This window comes from Paroedura picta, chromosome 10, assembly GCF_049243985.1.
Source record: "Paroedura picta isolate Pp20150507F chromosome 10, Ppicta_v3.0, whole genome shotgun sequence".
Lineage (NCBI taxonomy): Eukaryota > Metazoa > Chordata > Lepidosauria > Squamata > Gekkonidae > Paroedura > Paroedura picta.
Window position 1 is genome coordinate 37,611,155 of NC_135378.1, and position 8,365 is coordinate 37,619,519.

Here is an 8,365-nt window from a genome sequence, read left to right on the forward strand (position 1 = left end):
ACAATTTAAAATATAACACTACCACAACGCTTCTAGCCATTATGAACAGCATGGTAGTCCATTTCCATACTGAGAGTGAGGCAGTATCTGCCCAGTATCTGCCTGCAGCTACCTTATTAGAAGCTAGTGAGGCTTTAATGAAGCATATGGTTAATCAAAACATGCTGATATTAAATGCCTGATCACAGTAGCTTTCTTCAGGGACATGTTCCAGACTGGAAGAGTTATGATAAGTACTTATTTGATATTTTTGCCATAGTGACAATAAATCTGAGGGGAGTGTCATTGCCCCAGTAGGTAACATGAAAGGCCCAAACTGTTCAGTGGAAGTGCGACCCTCATACAAGGCTGAGGCAGGCCATTCTGTGCGCTTAGTTAAGGCCCAACACAAATGAGACTGATCCAAACAATTGGCCTGAATGGTCTTAAGTAGGACCAGCAAGCCTGTCTAACAGAATATGCATAACAACAGAGGTTAATTGACTATAAGGCACTGGAGCCTTTTCAGTCATTCTTCACTTGCAAGTGTCTCATTTTCAAGTTAGTATCCATTTTGTTTACTCAGAAGGGATCTATCCCCCAAAGCAGTGGTCCCCAACCTTTTTATCACCGGGGACTGGTCAATGCTTGACAATTTTACTGAGGCCCAGGAGGGGGTAGTCTTTTGCCGAGGGACACCTCTGCCTGAGCCCCTGCTCCACTTGCCAGCAGCAGCTGCACAGTGCCACGCCGAGGGAGAGCCCCAGCCATGACAGCTGCCTAAAAGCACCAAAAGTGAGCAGGAGGCAGAGTGGCAGCCCCCGAGGCAGAAGCCGGGGAGGAGGACAAGGAGGAGCCGCGGCCCGGTACCAACTGATCCATGGACCGGGACCAGTCCCGGTCTCCGGACCAGGGGTTGAGGACCACTACCCCAAAGGATGCAGAGTACTTCTAAACCACCACTTTGAGCACAAGAACTTGTTATAACATGTTTTAGCTAGTCCCACAATGGAGAAGGATAAGCCTTTGCCTTGTGGGAAACATTAACTTAGTTCTGGCTTTTGCCTCTGTCAAACTGTTCTGTTCCAGTTGGAATATCATTGGATGAAAAGTACCAATTAAAATAGCATTAATTTTTGTTGTTGTAGTAAGCGTACTCTGAATGGCCTAATAATCCCTGAAGGCAGATCTGCTATTGCTTCTACAGAATGAGTGGTAATGAGGGCTCCCTCCCGTTTATTTAGTTATAGTGGCAGTTTCTCTTCAGATAATATGATGGCCATTGGTGAGAGTACTGTTTTTCACACTCTATTGATAGGGATTGTTTTCCACATTTAACTTGCTTGTTCTGGAAGTCTACTTCTTCAATAGATCTGAAGATGTTGCAGAAGACTTGGACATGTTTGAGGCTGTTCTGATAAGCTTGTGGAGTTCCACCTTTCCCTGTGTGAGCTCTCCAGAGCATATTCAACATTTCCCAGTACCAGCATACTACAAAAGAAAATCAGTTATAATGGCCATGCTTTTTATCAAAGATACTTATCTGCTAATGTAGATCATAAGATGAGCCCTGCTGGGTTACCAGTAGGCCAATGTCCTGTTTCACATAGTCATCCAGTTCTTCTGGAGGTGAGACTCTGATGGTACCTCCTAGCAACTATCCTCAGAGGCTTATGGTCTCTGCCTGTGGAAATTCCTTTTAGTTATGGCTAGTCATCATGGACTTATTCTCCATAAATCTGCTTAATGCCCTTTTAAAAGAATCTACCCTTATGGCTATCACTATATTCACTGGCTGTGAATTCCACACTTTAATTATCCATCAAGTAACTAAGGACTTCTTTTTGTCTGTTGTGAATCTGTTAAATCACCCTATCAGTGGATGCCCCTAAGTTCTAGTATTACAAGGAAATAAAGGGGGGGATTTTCTATCCCCCTTCACCCTGTGCATAATTTTATAAATCCTTATAATGTCGTCATCCCTTCCTTGCCCCTCACTTTATAGTGATCTGTTCATTCAGTCACTTCCCCAAACCTAATTTTTTCCCCTCAGGATATTGTTTGAAAACCACTTTCTAAAAAGAGTCCTAATGGGGATTACTGATGAGGAGAGATGTTCCCAGTAGCATTTTTAGCCAAGTATATAGGTAGGAAAACAAAATGAAATGTTCACTTATGAAGAATGCTTTGACGTGTGGAGATCTGAAAGCTATTGAGAGCCGACAGAGTTCTCTGCAGGAAGAGTTTAGACTTGACCAATACATTTTTCCTTGTAAAAGGAGAAGAGTGTAGCTGTATTTAAGCCATTTCATTTTGAGATTATTATATCTATACTGCCTTTACTGTATTGGCAGTTGGCCAATGTCACGATGCAAGTATGGAGAAGATAGAGAGATCTCTATTATAAATCCAATAACAGTTTATGACTTTGTCCTTTTGTTGTACTAAATCACTTTTGGTTGATATCCGGACAAAGTTCTTTTAGCTTTAATTTTGGATCGACTGTAAGAAATCTGTCTTTGCAATAAAAAGATACTTGAATGTGCTGAGGTTTGCCATATAGTTGACAAGTGCAGACAAACTGTCCTGTAAAATGGGCACCCTCTACTCATGATAGTTTTTATGTGTTAGGGCAATTATTTATACATTTAGAGTATTTATATGCCTTGTCTTTCTCCCAATACCGCAAGGATCCCTCACTCGAGGGCCAAGCGGCCAATGGGGAGCCTCTTCGTCAGACTGTGACCTTCTTACGTGGCAGGTAATATTTAGCAAAAATCAATTCTGTTACATCAGTAGACTGTATAGCCAATGATAATCCTTTGTCAAAACAGCCAAACAATCCCCTAGAATTCAGTGTACTTTACAAAGAGAAACCAAAATGCTGCTATTAGAGATCAAAGCTATCACCTTCCCATATGTTGCTTGCTCCATACAACTGTGAGACATTCCTCCCAGGGAATTGCTGGTCACTATCCCAAGGCCAGGCAGTCAAACTCAAAATTCCATTACAATGCCATATCTCACAGTCATATTATCACAAATAAAATACATAGTGAGGAATATGGATACACAAGTTGAACAAGGTTCGCATGACTAGTGAGATAAACAATATATACAGTGATGGTGATGTAGGCCCGAACTTAAATTCACAAGGTCTTTTTATGGCAAGATAGACAACATGATCTCAACTTCTAGCTTAATTTCTATATGTGCTATAGCTGGACAATAGTGCTCAAAGAAAACTTTTATTCATGGCATTTTCTTCAGGACCCAGCTGTTTTTGAATTTCACTGTAGAACAATGTACCCTTCCATAATCACTCAGCGAAATAACATCTGTGAATAAATCTTTCATGATCCCATGCATTTGGAATTTTGCTCCAAGTTCCAGTTATATTTCTCCACAATTCAGTCAGACAATATGTTACTAGGTTCAACTTAGCTAAATTTTAAAGCTTCGAATTCCAGGTAGTTTTTTTTCCAGTAATGGTAACAAGTAATATTTTCATTTTTAAGATAAAGTGGTCCTTCAAGCCATCAGTCTTTGAAAGTGTTTGCAGGCCTATTAGTGGAGTCTTCCGTTGTTTTCTAATGATACAGCTGTTCTGTTCTGTTAGACAGCTTAGCCACATTAAAATAAATGTCATGATTCAAAACATCTTTTAGAGATACAAAGTTTAAAAAAATATGTTTCCAGAGTACTTGTTTCCCCTTCCTTCCATCTTCATCTTTTATTAAACTTTTTCATATTGTATTTTATAACAGGGAAACTATAGAGAGAAGTTGCACTGCAGTGAAATGTAAGAGATAATCTGTCACAGTTAGTTTACTCAGTTCTCCTATCTGGGATATAAGAGGAACATGGAGAAAATGCAGGAAGACAGTTTTCGCCCAACATTTGTGCAAGGATGCTAAAATATACAAGCCAGAGGAAAACAGAAAACTTGAGAACTGGCTCCCATGAGCCATAAATGGAGCAGAGTTCACAGAGGAGATCCTATGCCATCTTGCTGTTCCTGCTAGAAAACACTTATTGGCTCACAAAGCCCACCTCAGGGACGGGATCCTTAAGAATGGTAGAAAGGAAAGGAAAAATTGGTCATCCTTGTAGGAACTCTTGCTTCATTTGCCCAAGAGTGGGGGATGGAGCTATTTCGGCCGATTCTGTCCTCCAACTGCTGCCTCCCCCATGGTATGTTTGATGGTCCCTTCAGCATTATGGCCTATTTTGTTATTTAATCCTATGGCTTATACTGTTGTTTCATTGTATCTTTTTAGCTGTACTTACATATGTTTTATGCCAATTAAGGGTTATTGACTGACTGATTGACTGAGGCCTTAATAGAAACTTTCCTCCAGTATCCTTTTTCTGTAGTCCTTATTAGGTGTAATACATGAACCATATCAACAAGTTAACTGTTTTGACAGAGAGGCCTCCCATGTGCTTTCAACTCCTGCAACTTCCATTTAGAGAACTTTTCTCCAATTATCAAAATATTCCAGGTTCTATAGACTTTGTTCTTCACTTTACGGTTTGTTAGTTCCCCTGAATCTGGTAATCATTTGCTCAGGTGCTATAAAACAGATATTTTAGCCATTTGTGGGCAGTTCTTAAGATATATATCACTGTATATCTACAGTAGAAAGCATCTGGGTGAAAATAAGCGAGGGGGAAACAAAGTGTGGTGGTTGGTGTCTGCTATCGACCGCCTAACCAACGAGAGGATGTGGATGCTGTACTTTGTGAGCAGCTTGAGAAAATATCCAAGTGGCAGGACCTTGTCATCATGGGTGAATTCAATTTCCCAGATGTGTGCTGGGAAACAAACTCTGCGAAGCGTCCTCAGTCATGCAACTTTCTGACCTGCCTGGCTGACAATTTCATTTATCAAATGGTAGATGAACCCACAAGAGGTTCAGCCATATTGGACTTAATACTCACCAACAGGCAAGAGTTGGTGGATGAGGTGAAGGAGGTGGGGACCCTAGGGGGAAGTGACCATGTCCTCATAGAATTCCTTTTGAGATGGGGAGCCAAGGAAGCTTGTAGCCAGACGCGGATGTTGGATTTTCGTAGGGCAAACTTTAATAAACTCAGAGACATGATGAGTGTCATACCATGGATGAGAATGCTGGAAGGGAAGGGAGCATGTGAAGGGTGGGCGCTACTCAAACAAGAGCTATTGCATGCTCAATCAATGACTATCCCAGAAAGACGAAAACACTGCAGGAGCTCTAAGAAGCCTATTTGGATGAACAGAGAACATCAAGAGGAACTAAGAAAGAAAAGGGAAATGTTCAGGAAATGGAGGGAAGGACAGAGCTCTAAAGAAGAGTACCTACAGGTTACTAGGCACTGTAGATCAATCATCAGAAAGGCCAAAGCTGTGAGTGAGCTAAGATTGGCCAGGGAAGCCCATTGTAACAAGAAAAGATTTTTCAGTTATGTGAGGAGCAAACGTAAAGGAGATAATAGGCCCACTGTTGGGTGCAGATGGACAAACTCTAACAGAAGATACAGAGAAAGCAGAAAGGCTTAGCGCCTATTTTACATCTGTTTTTTCCCACAGGTCAAAGGGCTTAGGCACATGTAGCCAAAGGATAGTGTCTGGGTGGCAGGTTGACATGGATAGAGAGGTTGTCAAGAGGCATTTAGCTGCACTGGATGAGTTCAAATCCCCTGGGCCGGATGAAATGCACCCGAGAGTGCTCAAAGAACTTTCCGGAGAACTTGCAGAACCCTTGTCCATCATCTTTGGGACCTCTTTAAGGACTGGAGATGTCCTGGAGGACTGGAAGAGAGCAAATGTTATTCCGATCTTCAAAAAAGGGAGGAAGGATGACCTGGGAAACTACAGACCAGTGAGTCTGACCTCTGTTGTGGGGAAGATAATGGAGCAGATATTAAAGGGAGCGATCTGCAAACATCTGGAGGACAAATTGGTGATCCAAGGAAGTCAGCATGGATTTGTCTCCAACAGGTCCTGTCAGACCAACCTGGTTTCCTTTTTTGACTAAGTAACAGGTTTGCTGGATCGTGGAAATTCGGTTGATGGCCTGTATGGCCCCTTCCAACTCTATGATTCTATGATTCTATATATATGCTCTTGATATGCCCAAGAAAGTGCTATTTCAGGAGACACAAGGACTTCTCTTCCAAATAACTGATTAACTTCAGAGTTGTGTTCCATCAGCTAGCAGGCACTGCCTCCCTCTGCAATATTTTTTCCTGTTTAACCTCTGCAGATTTAAATGTTATTGGGTCTAATTTCCCCCCTAGTTGTGTTTGTATCACTTCTTGAAGAGGAGCAAGGCCGAGTGGTAGGCAACGGTTTGCAGTGCACAAGACGGCGTGTGCCTTTCCTGTCTTATTCTGCCAGTTCGTATCTAGCAGAGGCTAGGGAGACAGGGCAATGACTCCAAAAGTCATTTGTAGCCCTGAGCAGTGTTACACCATTCTAAGGCCATGGCAGTCAATGGGCTTAGACAGGTGTAATTCTGCTCAGAGCTGAGCTTCTAGAATCCAATTGAAGGAGCATTTTGGTGTCACGCTAGCTTCTCTATCCAGAAGAATCCCTTTTGCAGCAAGGGTTGTAAGAAGCAGCAACTTAATGTTTCTCATCTTACCTTAAGTAGTAACTACACATCACCAACCACTTCCTTAGCTCTCCCTTTCATTGTGTAATCTCTCCCATTTGAGTTCTGGCTTTGCCCACATCACAAAGGGAAAAGGAGAATACACCCAGTTGTGAAACTTCAAATCCTGAATACTGGTTTGAGGACTGGATTATGACATAATAAAGTCCTAAACTATTTTAAGAGGCCACAAATAGGGTGAGGGGGGTGGACATTTTCTTATTCTCTTAGAAATTATATTAAAGCTCTATTTTTGCATATGTTGAAGAAGCAGGCACAAAACAAACCTTACACTCTAATTAACTTCCCCCCCTCATTTAGAAGCTCCTTGTATAGTGAGGCCTCCAGTCCACTGCACATCTAGCTTTTGAAAATGTTGTTTTTTTCCCCTAGTTTGAAAGGGATAGCAGCCGTCTTTTACACGGCCCTTCTTCAGTCCGCATTCCTGTCTCCCGAGAAATGGGCTTTGTCTAAGATACGTTCTTGTACACATCAGGCAGACACCTTCTTTTCCTTCATGCGCTGGCTGTTCCATTGAGGGCTACAGGCATCTCAGCTGGGTGTGTTGAGATGTGAGCAGCAAACACTGCAAAAGTATGTCTACTGGTATGGGTTGTCTGTTCTTATTTGGGGAGAAATCTCTTGATCGCTGCAGTACAGGAGACAGACAGGCTGCAGAGAGGGAGCTTGGAGGCTGGTGTCTGAGCAGGAGCGGTGTTTAGCAAAGCAGACGGATCTTCCCGGGGCCTATGCAGGACTAGAAGGAGCATGGTTAAAACGGGGAGTGGATGTTTGCACCTACTTCAAAGCTAGCAGGGAAACTATTGAAGAAAAGGCTGTGATGACAACTGCATGCACAATCACACTTTTAAGATTATAAAAATGTTCGGTGGGAAAAAATATCTTGAAATTAAGTTACCTTGCAACTCCTCTGACTACTAAGAGTGTAGGTTTTGTTAGATCTTTGATCCAAACAGAACTGCTGTCAAAGAGAATATAAATCCACAGAGGTTCTGAATTTCTGGGCAGATTGATATGTACAGTTGCCCCATCTACAGCTGGAGCATGCCTAACGCTGTGTTGGATCATGGCCATAATTGCTGTACTGTTATTGATTTCAGTGAGATTGACTCATGAGAAGCAAGTTTAGGATTGCAGCCAAAATGGAATATTTTTAAATAAATTAAACAGCTGTTCAAGCTCTTAAATTAAGACTAGTGGGCCAGCCTCAAAAAGCGTAATAGCTGGAAAGTAACCCTTTCTTTCAATCAAAAACTGAACTGGTTTTGTTTGGGGGGGGGGGTTGCATGAGGAATGCAGACAGTTTAAGAATAAGTATTTCAACCAAATAAACAAATCTAAATTGAATATGTAATATGTTTAATGTTTGAATGGCAGTAGATTAAAATTGTGTTTCAGACTTTTTAAGCACTAAACCCAGTAGCCTTTCTTCAAAACATCAATTTAAAGGCATTTTTATACAGAAATGGTAGAACAGAAGGCATCAGCTGTCTCGAGTCATGTTATATAGCATGGCATAGTATGTAGATGTTGTCTATAGAAAGGTTCAAAAGCAGTCAGGAAGTGGCTTTATTTCTGAAGCTAAGCAAATCTAGGTTCCATATGGAAACAATTGCCATTTCGCTCTATTTTCTGCTGTGAATGCAAAGACCCCTGCCTGAGCAGCCCAGGCAAGCCAATCATCAGATCTTGGAAGCTAAGCAGGCCTCACTTTGGTTAGTATTTGG